Source organism: Mytilus trossulus, chromosome 14 (genome assembly GCF_036588685.1).
Source record: "Mytilus trossulus isolate FHL-02 chromosome 14, PNRI_Mtr1.1.1.hap1, whole genome shotgun sequence".
Taxonomy (NCBI): Eukaryota; Metazoa; Mollusca; class Bivalvia; order Mytilida; family Mytilidae; genus Mytilus; species Mytilus trossulus.
This window is the reverse complement of record NC_086386.1, coordinates 75,563,078-75,570,850: the sequence shown is the minus strand read 5'-3', so window position 1 is coordinate 75,570,850 and position 7,773 is coordinate 75,563,078.

Here is a 7,773-nt window from a genome sequence, read left to right as displayed (position 1 = left end):
ATTCAGACACCTTATAATATGAGTTGTGTCGGATAGAAATCGACCTTCTGCAAGTTCATGTACACATTTGTACAAATACACGTATGAGACTTGGCTTGGTCTTGAAACAATCACCGTCGGTGTAGAAGATGAATATTTATCTGTTTAATTAAGTAGTTATATTTAATCAAACTCAAAACGGTTCCAAACTTTGAATAAATACATTGTTCAACCAATAATAAGAGAACAAATGCATTGATAATGGCAGCTATTCATTTGCATAATCTCGAGTTCTATTAGACGCAGCTCATATATTATCTTCATCAAAATACAATACATTTTGTCAATAAGGAATCAATGCATGTAATGTTTTACAATAGTTATATGTATTAGCAACTGAGATACAATTCTTCAATATGAAAGAGCAAATAAGAAAAAATAATATCATCTTCTAGAAACCTGTTTTGAAATAATGTCAACATTGCTCTTTATTAAATACTTCTTAGTAATCATAATCCTTGCAATTGAGCTTTGTTTGATACATATATTCGTTCAAACTTTTCACGTCTTTCTCTAATGTCAATTATATTTATTTTGCGATTTCTAATGAATAGAGTTATATTTCAACTTAACAATTGTATCAATAAGGCGAAAAAAAATCATGATCAATAGATTTGGTGTATTTACTGTCTTCTGATTGGTTAAACGTATTACTTTTATTTTCAATGTTGTCAATTTTTATGGCGACACGCCCACTGTGACGTTGTATATTAATACGCCCACATTTGTGAACGTTGTTATTCTTAATATAAATAAGATCATAAGTTCTTTGAGACTTATTTTTGATAGACATTTATTTAAAGTGAATGTCAATAATTTATTTTGAATTTATTGAACCATAAAAATGTTTTTTTACTATTCACATTTTACATAATCCGCTTTGCGGATTATACAATGTGAAAATACATCAATTAATTGTATGGTTCAATAATTTCGCAATAAATAATAGCCATCAATTAAATAGAATAATGCTGAAAAAATTATTGATCCTCTCATGTCGATTTTTTCACTCTGGATCCTAATGTAAATTAAAAGCTAAAGCACAACTAACACATTTGTCATCCTGAAATTATCAAATTCACTTATACTTTTAATGTGAATGCGTAAAATCAAAACGTATTTCAAATAGTGATGGTTCTAATATGATTTGAATTATTACAAAAGTTTCACGATCCATTAAGACGTTTGAATTAAGACAACATGCAAATAAATAATGCAAGTCTTTAAAGTTGTACGTATAACAAATCCAATTTATTGCCCTTGAATGAAAACTGTTAAACTACTTTATAAGGAAGATTTAAATGTGAAATGCGGAATAAGCTAGATTACAGAAAATTAAAAAAAAAAGTTATCAATAGTGATACGTAAATCACCATAGTATCCATTGTTATCATTTAAAGTCCAAAAGTCTATTCATGGGAAATTGCATTATTGATGTAATTGTCATTTAGCAAAGAAGCATACTGTCTGACCGAATATATTTCAACGTATCAAAAATAACTAAATTCCAAGTAGTGCAATTACTGAGAAGTCTGACACTTTGAACTAAGGACGCTGAACTATGGCAACGGAATACGCATGCTCGAAAATCCATTCTGTGATTGGACAAAATGCTGTCATGGTGGGTGATTAGGTTGTGTTTGAAAAAAAACGTATCGAAAATTATATCGTGATGGAAAGCAGGTGAAACACTATAAATATTTGAACGAGATGTTGCAAAGATTTATATTTTTATCAAAATAATTTTTTCACCAGTAGCTCTTTGCATCCATGACAGCTGTTCATTCGGGACAATTATATAATTTTTAATGTAAATTTTGTTGTACGAACGTACATGACACTTAGAACGCACCTACGCATGTGAGATTTCCGCGGGTTTTTAGTGAATGTAAACAGAAAGATAAAACTTATACAACCAATAGTTTTTAGCTTTGTTAACCATGAATTAAGTTTAATGTAAACAGTAGTAAATGTATATTTGTTTTTTGATATTTGCACTGGATATTTTGACAAATAAATTTTTTAGGTGTCATCACAATATTCTTATATATGATGGCCTTAATATTACCAGACTTAGGAAAGAATTTCTTGTAGTTACATTCAGATGGAGAGGTCCTGCATCATTAAGTCATTAAGTCATTGTGCTGTTGAAGATTATCGAAAACATATACTCAAATTTAAATACGTCGGATATCTTTTTAAAGATAGGTCTTGTTTAATCTGCTTTTTGATAAACAAACTAAACACATTAGTTAAATGTTACAGTTGTAATAACCATACCCAAATAGTCAGGGTATTGAAATTTCTGTTTGAATTGTTTAACATAATTCAACAGCAGCATATTTCCAAAATTTACAAAAAATCATATGAAGAATCAACTACATAGCTCATAGTTTACTGAAGGATGCAGTCCTAACATGTACAAAAGTAAACATAGACTTAGTTCTTAAAATTGATGAAAAGTTGGCAAATCTGCAAGTTAATTTCGTCATTATTAGGACAGAACCAGATCTGTACTTTATGGACTGCAGTTCCTTAATCTGAAATAGTAGTGAAACATAACATCATAGAAAGACACACTATAAAATACCCAATTGGACTGAATAAATTCAATCAAATTAAAAAAATAATAAAATCACAATGTATATACCATGTATACTGAACGAAGAAATTTCATCTAAGACTCTAAAACACAATATAAATACACTATAAACCAAAAAAGGGGGGATGTAAAACAACATCAGAAGGACAACTATAACCTTGGAAAAAATGGCGTTGAATAAAATAACATAAAAAGGTTAATATAATAATTGTGTTGAAAGGAGTACAAAGACAGAATTAAAATGTATCATCATATATGGAATATCGAGTAGAAGTTTTAGAAACAATCAGTAAACATTGAACATCAATAATGCATTACGAATGATTTCAAGATATAATATTTACACAAATGTAGGATTTGAGAGTACAATGCAAAATTAAAGTATAGACAGGCAGAAGAACTTTTTTGAAGATAAACTTTATTAATGATAGGTGTGTATTGATATACCACAACCAAAACACATTGAAAAGAATTCAAATCTAATTTTGTTTTAGTCAACATTGAGCTATATTCGTCATCACTAAAACAAACTCAACATATATGTAACAAAGAAGCATAAAATGGCATATAGATCAAACAAAACTCAAGACAAGAATACGCAAATTTACAATAGATACTGTGGATTCATTTATTTTCGTGGGTACCAATTTTCGTGGATTAAGAAAAACTTGCATATTCGTGGATATTTAATTTCGTGGTTTGTTTAAGTCTGCATACAATCCTATAGAAAAATTATAATTCGTTGAATGTTTAATTTCGTGGTTTGACTGTGCCCACGAAATCCACGAAAATTGGTATCCAACGAATAATAATGAATCCACATTAGTACAATTACAAAATGAGGAATGTTTAGATACAGAGCCAAGTCATTATAAAAAGGCATATTGATAAAGCACAAAGCAAAAACGAATAATCAAGTATTATCAAAACAAAGTAGCATAGAGTTTTATAACTATATTTTTTAGATCTGTCATTTTAACGTATTAATAGACTTAAATAGATCAATTATGTATAATGAAATATATTTGTGTATTTAATTTAAAGTCTGGCATTTTATCATAAACCAATTTCAATGAATATTTTGAAGTTCACTAAATATATGCAATTCATTCCATACAAAGTCATGTGATTTGGCGCCCACAAATATATTTATAAAGAATACGAAGATCGCTGTTTTATAAATTTCGAATAATGATAAGAGATTTAAATAAGGAAAACAGTAGTACACCGCTGTTAAAAACTCATAAATCCATGGACAAAAAGCAAACCAAAACCGAGGGAAACGTTTATGTTGAGTGGCCAGCTGAAGTCCCTTTCCTGGCATCAGTTCTGTGGTGTAAATAAGTTTTTAAAGGTATCAAGTCATGTTTCATATTCTATATTTATTGTTACTCATTTCTACTTCTCTAGTATATAATGAACGTCCACGTTTCAACATAACTTTGCTTCTTTTTTTTTTTATTTTTACTGAATGTTGGCCTTCGTCGACATTCATGGTTCGATGTTGTAAAAACTTATACTGGTTTTGTTTTGGTATTATGCCTCATGTGAATCTTGTACCTTGAAATGTGTTTATTAATTGTAAACTTCCCTTATCAAATCATTAAAGAGGGAAACAATTATTATCAATAGCTTGGGGAGTTTACTTGTCCGATTGCTAGCGTTTCTCTCATTTGGTAGTATTGTAAAGAAATATTTATTTAAACTGCTTACTTATTTTTTGAAACACCCACATGGGAACTTCCCACGCAAACAAACATATCGAGATTTGTTGAGGGAAAATCGAGAAAAAATTCAAATAAGACTTCCTTCTTTTTGTGAGAAGATAACTATTTTGAGACATGATTTTTTCAACCCGTCAAATATTTCTGTAACTCTAAGGTAAAAAACGTTAAACATCAATTTATAAAAGAATTTATTTCAATTGACCTGTTTTCTTAATTTATAGAGTATAAAGATTTATTTAGAAAAGTCAAAACAATCATGCTGCCTTAAGGCATTGAAACAAAATGGAAGGTATCAATTATACACACAATGATCGTTTCAAATAAAAATAAATAAAATAAAATACCTTTTGTGCGTTATTTCAAAAAAACAAAATGTGTTTTTTAGAAACGAATTTAAATTACTGTCTGCAATCTATAACTCCATCTCCATTTTATATTTTATTTTAACTTACGTCCAAATTTTGATTTTCAATACGCTTGATTGAAATGGTTATCTTATCGTTGACATTTTTGACATTCATGACGTTTTATTGCAACATTGGCTGTTTTTGTCGAGGCATATATAAAGGTCATACAGTACTTGCAACCTTAGCGTAACTGTTTTAGCGATCAATCAACGGTCATCGATCAGTCACGTTCGCGTCATACTCACGTCACCAATCCGTCAGACTTATAGTAAAATAATTAACTGATCGGAATGATCGTACGGATAGGACAACAGTCAAACAGTTACGCATCAGGTTGCAAGTACTGTAAAATGGGTGTGAATGAATATTTAAATTTCTATATATGCAGCTTGGATAAATGATAACCTAAATTTTTCAGATATATACTTGAAAAGTGTCAGGTATCAGAATGCAGTTTTGTGTTTAAAATGTTTAAACACGAAGGGATAATTGTGTCCATCAAACATTCAAACGACGTCAATAGTATTTATAAAAGGTCAACCTAAGTTGCACACTATTAAGCACGACTTCCAACTATCACGTCATTGTATTATCATAAAATTTTGAAGTTATATTTGCTGACTATTTGCGTAATCTTTACAAAAAGAGGGACGAAAGAAACCAAAGGGACAGTCAAACTCGTAAATCTAAATTAAACTGACAACGCCATGGCTAAAAATGAAAAAGACAAACAGAAAAAACAATAGTACACATGACACAATATAGAAAACTAAAGAATAAACAACACGAACCCCACCAAAAACTAGTGGTGATCTCAGGTGAGCTCCGGAAGGGTAAGCAGATCCTGCTCCACGTGCGGTACCCGTCGTGTTGTTTATGTGATTACAAATCCGGTAAATAGAATAATTCGGTAGGTCAAATTCATGAAAGGGAAGGGGATTGTAGTTACGACGTAAGGAACATATCCGATATCATTTGTGAAACGGTTATTTCATACAATTGTTATATGTACTAGGAACTGATGTGTTGAGTTTTTAATTCCTCAGGATGAAACAGTTAATTAGAAAAAGGATCGACTTCTTGAAACTTGTCAACATTGCTATTTGTTAAATATTTCTTAGTAATGGTACTACCTGGAATCTAGCTATATCTGATACCTGTATTTGTTCAAACGGTCCACCTCTTTCTTTAATGACAAAAGTATCTATTATGGAATTTCTAATGAATAGAGTTATACAATTTAAACTTCACAATTATAACAATAAGGTGGAAAACTTATTCTAGATTAGATTCAACATTTGATAATAAAAATAGTGCGGTTTTGTAAATGGATAACATTGTTTCTTTTGTTATGATAATTCACTATTCAGTAGGAATGTCAACAGATCTGAAATCTAATACTCGGATAATCGGTCATGATACTCGAACGCCGTTTTTACAATAACCTATATCATAATTATAGTAATTATTGTTTGTGTACGTGCTCATGAACCACATTTTTTCCATAAAAAGTCCAACAAAGTAGACAATGTGTGTATCATCCGTTCCTAAGGAGTTGGTTTTTGTTATAATACTTCTTGTCTCTTTATTCGTCAACAAAAATAGTGGACTTCAAATTACTTGTACTTTTTCTGTGTTTTTTTTGCACTATCGTTTGTCTGATTTTTTAAGCCATGACGTTGTCAGTTTATTTTCGACTTTTGGGTTTGAATGTCGCTCTCGTACTTTCGCCTATCTTTAAATTGTTTAGTTTCAAAAACAGAGTAATAAGAGTAATAAGATTAATGTTGATGTACATCTCATATCAATCACGTTTACATAGAAGTTTTGATTAACAAACAAAGGAAATATTATTCGGCTTGTGATGAGTTAATTATTAATCAATATTGACCGTTGGTCCGTGTAAAAACACCGTTAAAATTTCTCTAATCAGTTGCGTAGGGTTCACCGCATATTATGTTCTTGTTAAGAAATAAGATCTGGTCAATAATTTCAGACAAAAGACTGTTTGACTTCCTTTTTTTTTTTTGGTTACAAGTAGAAACATGAAAACATTTCCTCGGAAGGATAGGACGTTGCTGGTACTATTATAACAAATAAGAGTCTCAGGACAAATATATGTATGTTGTTAAATGATTTCATTTAGTATTACGAAGGGGAAATGTCAACAGAACTAAAGTGAATGGAAATGTTAAGAGAACTATCTGAAGATGAATAACAGGCAAACGATTATTCGAGTACTCGTTGCCATCCCTACTTTTTATTCATATTTACGTTTATGCTTGACTGTGATTTTTTTTAATTTATATAATGTGTTCACTGTTTACCTTTAAGAAATTAAAGATCTAAAACACAACAAACACATAGGTCATCTTGAAAGTATCATATTCACATGATTTATGTAAATTCGTAAAATCGAAAATAATGTGTTGGTTGTGATGAAATGATTTTAATTATTTCAAAAGGTTAACTACTCATTTAGACAATCGAAACCAGACAACATAACTACCAAAGATACAAGTCCTATAGTTTTGAACTTAAAACAACTCACATCAATTGCACTTAAAGGTAAACAGTTAACTAAGTTATAAACTATATTTTAAAAGAGAAATTCTAAATACATGTAACAAGCTATATTTTAAAAGAGAAATGCTGAAACGCTAGATTTTAAAGAGAAGTAAAAAATGAAAAAAATGTAGTTTTCAATAGTGATACTTTAAATAAAAAATAATTTCAATTGTTATCATTGTAAAGTATAAAGTGTATAACTATATTCATAAGAAATCGCATTGTTTATTTAATTGTCTTTTAAGGAAGAAGTGAACTGCTGACAGAATTAATCTTTACATGTCAAAAATAGCTTTATCTCAAAGTACTATAATGACTGAGAAGTCTCACCAAAATAGCAATTTTGACATAATCTTAAGACCCATTTTAAGAATGTGCCAATTTCTTTAACTTGCTGTGTCATATTGAGAAATTTCAAACTACACAAGCA